This window comes from Theobroma cacao, unplaced genomic scaffold (assembly GCF_000208745.1).
Source record: "Theobroma cacao cultivar B97-61/B2 unplaced genomic scaffold, Criollo_cocoa_genome_V2, whole genome shotgun sequence".
Classification (NCBI taxonomy): Eukaryota; Viridiplantae; Streptophyta; class Magnoliopsida; order Malvales; family Malvaceae; genus Theobroma; species Theobroma cacao.
In genome coordinates, this window is record NW_017234725.1 from 142862 (window position 1) to 155944 (window position 13083).

Genomic DNA, 13083 nt, shown 5'->3' on the forward strand with positions numbered 1-13083 from the left:
ATATATATATATATATATATATATATATATATATATATATATATATATATCTTTTCATGATTGAATACATTTATTTTTCATACTTTTATATTGAATATTTTTATTTTTCTTAGTGAACATATTTAAAGAGAGCACATATTTAAAGGGAGAAATCCCCAAATCTGCACATAGAGCTGTTTTCTTATATAAACATTGCACTTTTAATCTAAAAGCGCTTTGACATCATCAAAAAAAGGGAAAAAAAGTTGACTCCATATGTTTTAGATGATAACAAAACATTTTTTATTCGTTAATGTCCAATCTTATTATTTGAGTGTGCAAAATATAGTTTGATTTCCTTAACAAAATTGATAATTAAAGGCAAGGTAAGATGCTTGCTTAGTCTAAAGAAAAGTTAATTAGTTAAAGTGAGAAAGAAGAAAAGGATTAGTGAAGACAGAACTTTACTAACTGATTAACGGGAAGCCTTAACCAGTAAAGGGATAACTGAGCACTAGGTTAAAGCAAAACCAAGGATTCTTAATCAGTTAGCACTAGGCTTAATTGATTAAGGAAGTGCTAAAGGTTGAAAACAGAGTCATGTTAATCAGTTAGGAAGTTTGGTTAATCAGTTAAAGCACAAGGCCCTAGTACCTTTAAGCGCAAAAATCAAATTTGAAAGAAAGTTGATCGTTGAAAGGAGCCAAAATGGAGAAGTTCAAAATTCAAAGATTTTCTAATTGATTAAATCCGATTTTAATCGGTTAAGGTTGAAGGAAGTGAAGCCTCAACCAATTAGGGGAAAAGCTAACCAATTAAAGGAAAACTACTATGTGAAGGAAAATGAAAACAAAAAATTTGTAATCAGTTAGAGTTTCCTCTAATCGATTAACACAGTGTACACAGCTACAAGATAGTGCAAGGCACAAAAGCTGTAATTGGTTAGAGCTTGCTTGCAACGAGTTCGTCGAATTCTATCCGCCTATTTGAATTTAAACACTAAAGTCAAAATAATGGCCAGAATGGCATCAGAGTTGTTTCTAACTCTAAAAGCTATCCTAAATAGCAAAATCTAACTACCCAAGCATACATTGGAGCTCTAATAGTCAAAGTAGGAAGATTGAAGCACAAAAGAGCCATTTTGAGTAAAAAGCCAAAGAACCTTCACCAAAAACACTTGTTTTTCACTCCTATTCCAGAAAAAGTATTTGAGCTTGCTTGTAATCTTTCTAGATTTGTAAAGATTTCTAGTTGTATTTCTTTTTCTTCTTTTCTTAGGAACTTGAAGTGTGGGAAGCATTCTAAAAGGTATTACAAGGGATTAGAGCTTGGGTTAGAAGCTCACCTCGTAAAAGCTTGGTGGAAACTGTTAATTCCATTCGTATAGTGAAGTTAGGTTGAAATCTTTGATTGTGAGATCAAGGTAGTAGATGTAGGTCAAGGAGACCAAACCACTATAAATCCTAGTACATTGTTCATTTCTATCTACCTATCTTTAGTTAGTGTCTTTTAACTAATGCAAGTTTTAAATTTTTCATCCTTTAATTGATTAACTGCTCTTCAATTCAAAAAAGGGCTGACCTTAAAATTTTTAGTGCTATTCATCCCTCCGATAGCACACCAACAGGACCAACAATACGGTAATATGTTATGCACATATATGTAAAATACATTACTTTTATTATTAAAAAAACCACACTAAAAGAACATTTAATTAATGCATATTTCAAAAATAAATCCTCAACCAGGTAATACAATGAAAGCCCATGAAATTATAGGTGACTAACCAAGGTCCAAAAACACGAGCTAAATAGGCTTTTTTCTCTTCCACATGTGCTAAGATGCAAAAATGGACTCATTAAGAAATGGGCCACAACTGCCTACTCCCACAAGGCTTGGATCCTTAAGTATTTAAGCCTTTTTTTCTCTCATTCTTCCTTTCTTTCACCCACCACTCCTTTTTTTCAAAATTTTCTCTCAATGCAAAACCCTAACTGAAACACCGTAAGGCCACCGTACTATTGCTACCATTAGCCCAACCTTCTACTTCCTTGCATCATCTAAAAACCACCCAAAACTTAGGTTTAACCTAGACTCCAAAAACCATTCCCAAAAACTTCCAAAAAGCATTTAATCTTTTATTTGTAGTATTGTAGTTTTTTATGAGGTTGGTTGGTAGATCTAGAGTTTGGTTTCCCTTTTTTTTCCAAAGGTTTTTGCTATTGCAACTCTCTTGGTTTCCTCTAAAAATCCTCTTAGGTTTTTTTTCTTGTTTTTTCCTTCGTAACTAGAAAACACTTCCCCCTTTATTATTGCATCTTTTAGAGCTTTTATAGGAATTTTCTTATAATCTTCCATTTAATTGCAAATCCTTTCAAGTTAATTTTATTTGATTTGATTTTATTTTGTTAGGGATTGATTTCATGGATTGTGGGGATATGTTTTAAAGATTTGGCAAAAGAAAAATGGGTTGACTACCATGACTACCGACCTTTCCTTCTTTCCTTTTTTTTATTTTCTTTACATATTTTTATTTTTATTTATTTTATTTATTTTTGTTTTTTACGTAACCATTGGTTTTCCTATAAAATGTCCATTTTGTCTGTAAGCCTCCAAAACCGAATAAACAATAAAAAAGCCAATAAGTAATATATATTATATAATAGACAAGAATAAAAATAAAAGAAACTTGGACAAGAATTAGTGTTTCGAGAAATTCTTTAAGTGAGGAATATTTCTAAATTTCACCGAAGTGGTGGGATAATTTAGACGATTTTTCAATATAATGATTTCATGACCCAATAAAATCAATAATTATTTTAGAAAGAATAAAAATGCAAAAAATGGAAAGTTAAATTAAAATTTAAAGATAAAAATGTGATTTTTTAAGGTGTATTTAAAAATTCCCACTACGGAGCCTCTTCAAGAAAATAAGTTTGTTTTGTTGAATACTCTTGAAATGAGGAAAATGTTCTTAAGTCCAACCAGAGTGTACGGAATATTGGGAGAAATGTTCCAATAAAAGTAAACATATTTTCATTATGGAAAGAAGTCTCTAAATGGAATGTAATCTTCATAATAATATATTTATCCTTTTTAAGAAGATTACTTACCTATTTAGATGGGTGGCTTCACCTATATAAACATATTTTCAAAGCATTGCAAGCACTCGTATACATTCTTCTAACATCTACTATTTGATAGGTTTTTAAAAGTAATACTATCGAAAAAGATATGGACAAGTTCTCATTCAAGCTAATTTTCTTGGCAACACTCTTAGTTTTTGCACTTGGTATCTTTCTTGAGTTGAATTGTAGTAATTATAAATGATTTCTTCATTAACATTATACAAATTTAAAGTAAAGTTTAACTTTTGGTTAATGTCAAAAATTTTGCAGGTTTACAAGTTGGAGTGGAGGCAAGGAATATAAATACTCCGTGCAATACAGTAAAGGATTGTGCCGACCCAATTAAGTGCGAGTGTCGTATGAATTTGTGTTTTTGCCATCCTGCTATGCCAGACTTCATCACCAATACTGCAGACAAGAATATTAAAGTATAAAGAGATGCAGCCAAAAAAGAAAACAATAAGTTATATGCTAAGAATGTAGCGGATGAAACAAATCTTGAATAAATTGTATCATAGGAAGACATTGTCTTTCTTAGATGTTGATATGAATATAATAAATTAGTTTCATAATGAATGACCCAAAATCTATCTTCTTCTTTTTTTTCCATTCTTATAATTTGTATATTTATGTTGCATTCGATTTTTATTTCTTTGTTTGGATTCTCTTCCCTAAATTGAAAATGATTACCAAACCATGATTATATTTCGGAATAAGGCAACACTACTTGTACCAATAGCAACATGTCATACTGATTATTAACTTAAAATAAACAAATCATTAATAACTGTAGAAATTGAGCAACTTGTGGCAAAAGCTAAACTTCTTAGACATGTTAGAAAATGCATTAGGCCTTTTCCAACCATATATCCAAGGATTTTCATCCAAGAAATTATTGATGGTGAACTCTAGTTGATACCCTCATGTGATGATTCTAGTAATTTATTTTCGTAACCTACTCAAAGTTTTCACTAAAGCAATACAATATTGAATATGAATGATCTAATATACTTAATGTGTTGATATTGGATGTTTCTTCAGACCTTTCAAGGCTTTTTCAATTGCTAGAGATTTTTAATGGTTTTACATTTTTACTCTCAAATCCTACTATGCTATGTCATTCTTGTATCTATCAAATCTATCATATTAATTGGTATAGAATTGTTGCATACTTGCTGTGAGACCTTGTCAAGCTCCATTAAAAAACGGTATTGTACCGAGTGGTACAACTAAATTAAATCTAGCCTTGAATTAGTTCAAATAAAAATTCTAAGAGGAAATTGAAAATTTTGAAACCCACAAAATGACTTAGAATAGTGATTCAGAGTTCAAGGTCCAGTTTGGAGTCCATCAGGAAAATTGACCGACTAGGGACAAAACGGTCATTTTACCATTTGATGATTAAATGGAGATTTCTAGCCAAGATTTGATCACATTTGACCAAGAATAATTATATGAAATATAATTATGATTATTGGAGTATAAAATGATGTTTAGTAGTGAAAAATTGTGATTGTCGGTATTTTTGGAGCACAAGGGCAAAATGGTAATTTTCCCACTAGAGGACTAAACGAAAATCTTTATAAAATGATTTTTTTTTGCCCCATTTGGTTAATATTAATCAATATTAGTGTTATTTGAGGTTGAAAAGTAAAAATAATATGATTCCGATACATTTCGGAGTATAGGGGCAAAATCATAATTTTTTCATCCCGGGGGCAAATCAGTAAATTTTCACCCCAACACTTGTCAAGACCAAGGGATTTTAAATGTGGTAGGATTGGATAAATATCAGAATATTTGTGGTGGAAAATTAAGAAGAAAAAGTCAAAAAGTTAAAAATTGGGCCAATAAGCATGTGACACATGGCATGCTTGATTGTTTTATTATTTTATATAGAAATCAGCCCATTAAATCCCCAACTCTCTCACCATATTCGGCCTAGGCATCCAGAAACAAGAAAAAAGGAAGAACAAAGGGAAAAACAAGAAAACCTAGGTGAAAATTCAAAGAAAAAGTGAAGAAATCAAGGAAACAAGCTTGGTAAGTTAAAATTTCTTTAATTCTCCTTGATACCTAGCTTACCCATGCTTTTGTTCTTGATTTCCATGGTTGAATATTGAGTTATCATGATGAATTCAATTCTGAAAAATGGGTATGGAAGAGGAATTGTTGTTGGAATAATTTGATTTTAGACTATGTTAGTGTTTAGGGATAGTTAAGCATGGTTATGAACAAAAACACAAAAGAAATATTCAATTTCTCTAGGGTTCCTTGTTGGTCGAACCATGAGGGCTGAATATCAATGGGGGATTGTTTTTATTTCAAGGAAAATGGCTTGGAAATATGATGAATTAAGGTGAAACAGTTATGCAGAAAAATTTTGGTGCTAGTGCACCAAATGACCAAATTTTTCTATAAGGAACTGTGAGGGTTCTAATGCTGAATTTGGCTTTATTTAAATGGTATGTGGTAAACTAAGGTATTAGAGGAGAAATGGATTAATTTGGAGGTGATTTAGACATAATCACCAATTAATCGGGTGATTGGTCGAATTTAATCAATACCGCGATTAAGCGGTAATCGGACGTATTTTTGCATTTACGTATCAAGCATTAGTAATTTAAATTAGTTTATATCAATGTAGGGACAATATAGTAAATTCCTTGACTTTTTTATTTGTCAAGGTAGTGAGACGTCCGAAAAAGACAAAGGAATTGCTCCTGAGGGCTATTAGTCCAAGTGCACCCGAAATTTGGATTTTCGATACCGGTGAGTGGACTTGCATTTCAAACTTGTTTTGGGGAATATGAAAGATTCTATCCAACTTGTCGTAGAAAATGTACCTTGGGAAGAAGCTTTTAGCAAAATGATTTTATATTGTGAAAATGTGCTATATAATTGTTTATGTGTTATCACAATATGATAAAATGCATGATATGCATTGGATGCTTCTTTGCATGTTGATTTGGACCCGACTATGTGCGAGTAGGAGTGCACATAAGCCGTTGCTGACCCGACTATGTGTGAGTGGGAGTGCACATTAGTCGTTGCTGACCCAGCTATATGATCATAAGCCGTTGCATATGTTGATGATGATGATGATGATGATGGGATGGTGTGCATGTTGATGATGGGTATATGGTTGTAAATGAAAATATGTAAGCATTTGTTTTGTTGAAATTTGGAAGTTTACATGTGTTACATGTTGTTATTGTTATTTTAGCAGGATGACTTGTTTTAAGGGAAAAATGAGACTTTTTCCTTGATGTTCTGGTTCTCGCTGCAGGGAGAATGAAGTTCGCTATAGCGAGAAACTTTCTGTCCATTTTGCTAACTTGTGGGTTTTTTCCATATTTCCCATTTCTTTGGTACCATAGTTGAGCATAGATTTTTGTAAAATGATTTACTCATGTGGGGTTTACATGAGGGGTTTAAAGGAGCTAAAACAATTGCATGGTTTTGAGAAAATGAATGCATCATGATTTCGATAAACATTCCTTATGGTTTGCTTGTTTCCTTCTTGTTCACTCACTAAGTGTTGTACTCACGTTTTATAAAAAAAATTCATGTTTTCAGATCAGGTGACTGTTAGACCCTAGATCGAAGAGTCCCCGTAGTGCATCTCCTGAGTATGTGTCTAGCATTCGATAGTAATCCCTCTTATTGTAAATGTCTCCGCTGGAAGTCATGGGTCCTTTTGTATTGTGAATACAATCTAATAATGTGAATATGTGTATGCAATGTCAATTGTTAAATACATGACTGGTATAGTGCATGTATATTATTATCGATAATGCCATTGTGTTTTGGCTATGTTCACACTCGAGAAAAGGTGTGTGTGTGTGTATGCATGATATGATAAAATGAATGAATAGGCTTGCTTGGGCTTAGTGAGCTATGCTCATTAAGCTCATGCACCGGTCCTGGCCCGGGAAATTAGGTCGTGACAATAGTGGTATCATAGCTCTAGGTTTGTTTAGGTCCTAGGGCTTCCATTTATTGGTCTAGATGAGTGTCGAGTTTTTATGTGGGAACTTCGGTTGTGAAGTGTGAACCGCAGCACATATTACGACCAAGGGACCGCATAGATTCCCAATCTTAGAAACCACCTTATCTCTTTAATTGTGGTTAATGACAGGTGTTTGCTCTTGTCTAGGTAAGAATGCCGCCTAAGACACGGGCCACCTTAAGACAAGTGGGGGAGCAAGCTTTTTTCTCTTCCATAAGTGCTAGGATGCAAAAATGGACTCATTAAGACGTGGGCCACAACTGCCTACTCCCACAAGGCTTGGATCCTTAAGTATTTAAGCCTTATTTTCTCTCATTCTTCCTCTCTTTCACCCACCACTCCTTTCTTTCAACTTTTTCTCTCTCAATGCAAAACCCTAACTGAAACACTGCAAGGCCATCGTACTATTGCTACCAATAGCCCAACCTTCTACTTCTCTGCATCATCTAAAACCCACCCAGAACTTAGGTCTAACTTAGACTCCAAAAACCATTCCCAAAAACTTCCAAACAGCGTTTAATCCTCTATTTGTAGTATTGTAGTTTTTTATGAGGTTGGTTGGTAGATCTAGAGTTTGTTTTGCATTTTTTCTCCTAAGGTTTTTGCTATTGTGGCTCTCTTGGTTTTCTCTAAAAATCCTTTTAGGTTTTTTTTCTTTTTTTTTCTCCGTAACTAGAAAACATTGCCCCCTTTATTATTTTAATTTTTTAGGGCTTTTATAGGAATTTTCTTATAATCTTCCATTTAATTGCAAATCCTTTCAAGTTAATCTTATTTGAGTTGATTTTCTTTTGTTAGGGATTGATTTCATGTATTGTTGGCATATGTTTTAAAGTTTTAACAAAAGAAAAAAAGGTTGACTGCCATGACAACCGACCTTTCCTTCTTTCCTTTTTTTTATTTTCTTTACTTATTTTTTTTATTTCTTTTATTTATTTTTGCTTTTTTACGTAACCATTCGCTTTAGAGGCCTATAAAATGTCCATTTTGTTTGTAGGCCTCCAAAACCCAAAAACAGTAAAGAAGCTAATCAGTAATATATATTATATAATATACAAGAATAAAAATAAAAGAAACTTGGACAATAACAGGTGTTTACACTCGAGAAATTCTTTAAGTGTGGAATATTTCTAAATTTCACTGAAGTGGTGGGAGAATTTAGAAGATTTTCCAATATAATGGTTTCATAGTCCAATAAAATCAATAATTATTTTAGGAAGAATAAAGATGCAAAAAAGGGAAAGTTAAATTAAAATTTAAAAATAAAAATGTGATTTTTTTAGGGTATATTTAAAAATTCCCACTACGGAGCCTCTTCAAGAAAATAAGTGCATTTTGTTGAATACTCTTGAAATGAGGAAAATGTTCTTAAGTCCAACCAGAGTGTACGGAATATTGGGAGAAATGTTCCAATAAAAGTAAACATATTTTCATTATGGAAAGAAGTCTCTAAATGGAATGTAATCTTCATAATAATATATTTATCCTTTTTAAGAAGATTACTTACCTATTTAGATGGGTGGCTTCACCTATATAAACATATTTTCAAAGCATTGCAAGCACTCGTATACATTCTTCTAACATCTACTATTTGATAGGTTTTTAAAAGTAATACTATCGAAAAAGATATGGACAAGTTCTCATTCAAGCTAATTTTCTTGGCAACACTCTTAGTTTTTGCACTTGGTATCTTTCTTGAGTTGAATTGTAGTAATTATAAATGATTTCTTCATTAACATTATACAAAGTTAAAGTAAAGTTTAACTTTTGGTTAATGTCATAAATTTTGCAGGTTTACAAGTTGGAGTGGAGGCAAGGAATATAAATACTCCGTGCAATACAGTAAAGGATTGTGCCGACCCAATTAAGTGCGAGTGTCGTATGAATTTGTGTTTTTGCCATCCTGCTATGCCAGACTTCATCACCAATACTGCAGACAAGAATATTAAAGTATAAAGAGATGCAGCCAAAAAAGAAAACAATAAGTTATATGCTAAGAATGTAGCAAATGAAACAAATCATATCATAGGAAGACATTGTCTTTCTCAAATGTTGATATGAATATAATAAATTAGTTTCATAACGAATGACCCAAAATTTGCCTTCTTTTTTTTCCATTCTTATGATTTGTATATTTATGCTGCATTCGATTTTTATTTCTTTGTTTGGATTCTCTTTCCTAGCTTGAAAATGAGTACCAAACCATGATTATATTTCAGACTAAGGCAACACTGCTTGTACTGATAGTAACATGTCATACTGGTTATTAACTTAAAATAAACAAATCATTAATAACTGTAGAAATTGAGCAACTTCTCGCAGAAGCTAAACTTCTTCGATATGTTGGAAAGTGCATTAGAACTATTCCAACCATATATTCGAGGATTTTCATCCAAGAAATTATTGATGGTGCACTCTAGTTGATACCCTCAAGTGATGAGTCTAGTAATTTATTTTTGTAACTTGTTCAAAGTTTTCACTAAACCAATAAAATAGTGAATATGAATGATCTAATATACTTAATGTGTTGATATTGGATTGTTCTTCAGACCTTTCAAGGCTTTTTCAATTGCTAGAGATTTTTAATGGTTTTACACTTTTACTCTCAGATCCTACTACGCTATGTCATTCTTGTATCTATCAAGTCTATCATATTAATTGGTATAGAATTGTTGCATACTTGCATTCATTCGAGAATGTGTCAATCAATTTGTTATAAAAAGGAAAAAATACACTCAAGTTATCTTTTAGAAGATCATAAATAAAATTTTACAATATTAATTGAAATAGGTTTGAACACATATTTGGCAACTCATCGTCATGCCATTTTTTAAATTAGTGAATAGAGGATTTAAGCCAAGTTCAGTCATGCAACTACTTTCCTTTTATTTGAATTAATTCCCTGTGATGGAATTTTATTTGAATTATGTAGTGAAATTTTTCAAATTGATTTGCTTAGGATGACATATATTTTGAGACTCCACCAAAGTGTTGGGAGAGCATGTAAAATTTATTCCAACATCCAAATTAATTCACAAGATCATCAATAATGAATAATAAAGATAAAATTTCAAAACTTTTTGGTAATTAAAATAAAATAAAAGGAGAAAAACAAGAACAAAGAAAAGAAAATATAAATAAAAAATATGCATGATCAATGTGTTTTACAGTGCATTACCTATATTTAAATTTGTGATTATAAAAACATATGAAATCTTCTATGATGAGAATTTTTGAGAAATTTCTAAAGACAAACTTCTCGAGAAATTCTTTAAGTGAGGAACATTTTTAATTCTCACCGAAGTGTTGTGAGAATTTAGAAGAGTTTCCAATATAATAGTTTCATAACATAATAAAATCAATATTTACTTTAGGAAGAATAAAGATGTAAAAAAAGGGAAGCTAAATTAAAATTTAAAAATAGAAATGTGATTTTTGAGAGTATATTCAAAAATTCCCACAACGGAGCCTCTTCAAGAAAATAAGCGTGTTTTCTTGAATACTCTTGAGGTGAGAAAAATGTTCTTAAGTGCAACCAAAGTGTTGGCAATATTGGGATAAAATGTTCCAACAAAAAGTAAACATATTTTCTTTATGGAAAAAAAATCTCTAAATAGAATGTAATCTTCATGAGAATATATTTATCCTTTTTAAGAAGATGATTACTTACCTATCTAGGTGGGAGGCTTCACCTATATTTTCAATGCATTTCAAGCAATCGTATATAGAAAACTAGTCTAGCATTTACTATTTGATAGGTTTTTAAAAACAACATTATTCAAAAAGATATGGAGAAGTTCTCACAAGCTAATTTTCCTGGCGGCACTCTTTGTGTTTGCACTTGGTATCTTTCTTTAGTTTATTTGTCGTAATATAAAGATTTCTTCATTAACATTATACTATGTTAAAGTGAAGTTTAACTTATGGTTGTGTCAAAAATTTTGCAGGTTTACAAGTTGAAGTGGAGGCAAGGAATATAAATACTCCGTGCAATACCGTAAAGGATTGTGCCAATCCAATCAAGTGCGAGTGTCATATGAATTTGTGTTTTTGCCATCTTGCTATGCCAGACTTCATCACCAATACTATAGACACGGATATTAAAGTATAAAAAGATGCATTTTAAAGACAAAACAATAAGTTATATGCTAAGAATGTAGCAGATGAAACAAATCTTGAAGAAATCTTATCATAGGAAGATGTTGATATGAATATAATAAATTAGTTTCATAATGAATCAGCCAAAATGTGTCATCTTTTTTTTTTTTCAATTCTTGTGATTTGCATATTTCTGTTGGATTCGTTTTTTATTTCTTTGTTTGGATTCTTTTCCCTTGATTAAGAATGACTACCACAACATGATTATATTTTAGACAAAGGCAACATTGCTTTTATTGATGGCAACATGTCATACTAGTTATTAACTTAACATAAACAAATCAATCATAAATGTAGAATTTGAGCAACCTGTTACAGAAGCTAAATTTCTTGGACATGTTGGCGTTGAAGTAATTCATCCGTCAACAACTCGAAATCAGCAACTACCACAGCAAGACAACATAAAATCAAAACCAATAGATAGAAAATAAACACGTTTGCAAAATCTCAATAGAAAACTTAGGAAAATCTCAGCAAAAAACTTAGCAAAGGATCGTTGGAAATTTATCAAGCAACAATCAATCCTTGATCTTGTTTTCTTCTTTTGTTGTTCTCATTGGAACCTGACGTAGGAATTCATAGAATGAAGTTGTTAATTTAAAGGAATTCATAGAAGATGAAATACCCCATACTTTGATATGGTGATAAATAAAGTTGATCGGATGCAAATTGAGGTCAATTAAAATGTTTAAAAGTGATAAAATATGAAAGGAATAGTTTAGGATAAAATATTCCGCAAGTGAGAAAATAACAATAAAATAATAATAATTTTATCGGAGGAGAATTTGTGAGATAAAAGGCGATTCGGAAGTCAAGTGAGGCATAATAAGGTATTTTGGGTACCAAGGAGACAAAATAAAATTTTTAGAATAAAATAATATGTCATTAATGAAATAATATTAAAATATTAATATTTAGCCAAATATCGAAATCAGTGATGAAGAAGGATCATATGGTTGATCCAAGTGGGGGAGAAGATGACAAGCCCGACTCTATAAAAATATTTTTCATGACATACATGTGATGGATAGCATGTTTGCATGCTAGGAGAGTCCCGAAAAATTTACAAAAGTCGGTATTGTACCTAGACATACAATAAAGTTGATTTAAGCCTCGAACTAGATCAAATAGAGGATTTACGATGAAATTAAGAATTTTAAAGTCCTAGAATGGTTTAATATGGTGATTCAAAGTTCGAGGATCAATTTGGAATCAAACCGAAATTTTCGCTATCTAGGGGCAAAATGGTCATTGACCACCTGAGGACAAAATGAGAATTTTAGAAAAGATTTTTTTAGCCCCATTTGACTTATTGGAGTATAATTTGACTTATTGGAGTAGGATTTGAGGTTTAGAAGTGAAAAATTTTAATTTCGGTATAATTTGGAGTAAAAGGGTAAAATGGTAATTTTGCCACCCTAGGGGCAAAACAGTAATTTTCCACCACCAGGACATTTTTCCAGCACATGGTCATCTCTTATCCTCATTTTGACCATTGACTAATTGTGTGGTGGAGATAAAAAGGATTAAAATTTTAAAATTTTAAAAATGGACCAATAAAAAAATGCCATGTGTCATACCTTTATTATTTTATTGTTTCTTTATAAAAAGGCATAAAATCAGCCCATTTTCTTCATATGGCCAGCCAAGCAAGGAAGAGAGAGAAAGAGAGGAAGAACAAAGGGAAAAACAAGAAAACCTAGGTGAAAATTCGAAGAAAAAGTTAAGAAATCAAGGAAACAAGCTAGGTAAGTTAGAATTTCTTTAGTTCTCCTTGATACCTAGCTTACCCATGCTTTTGTTCTT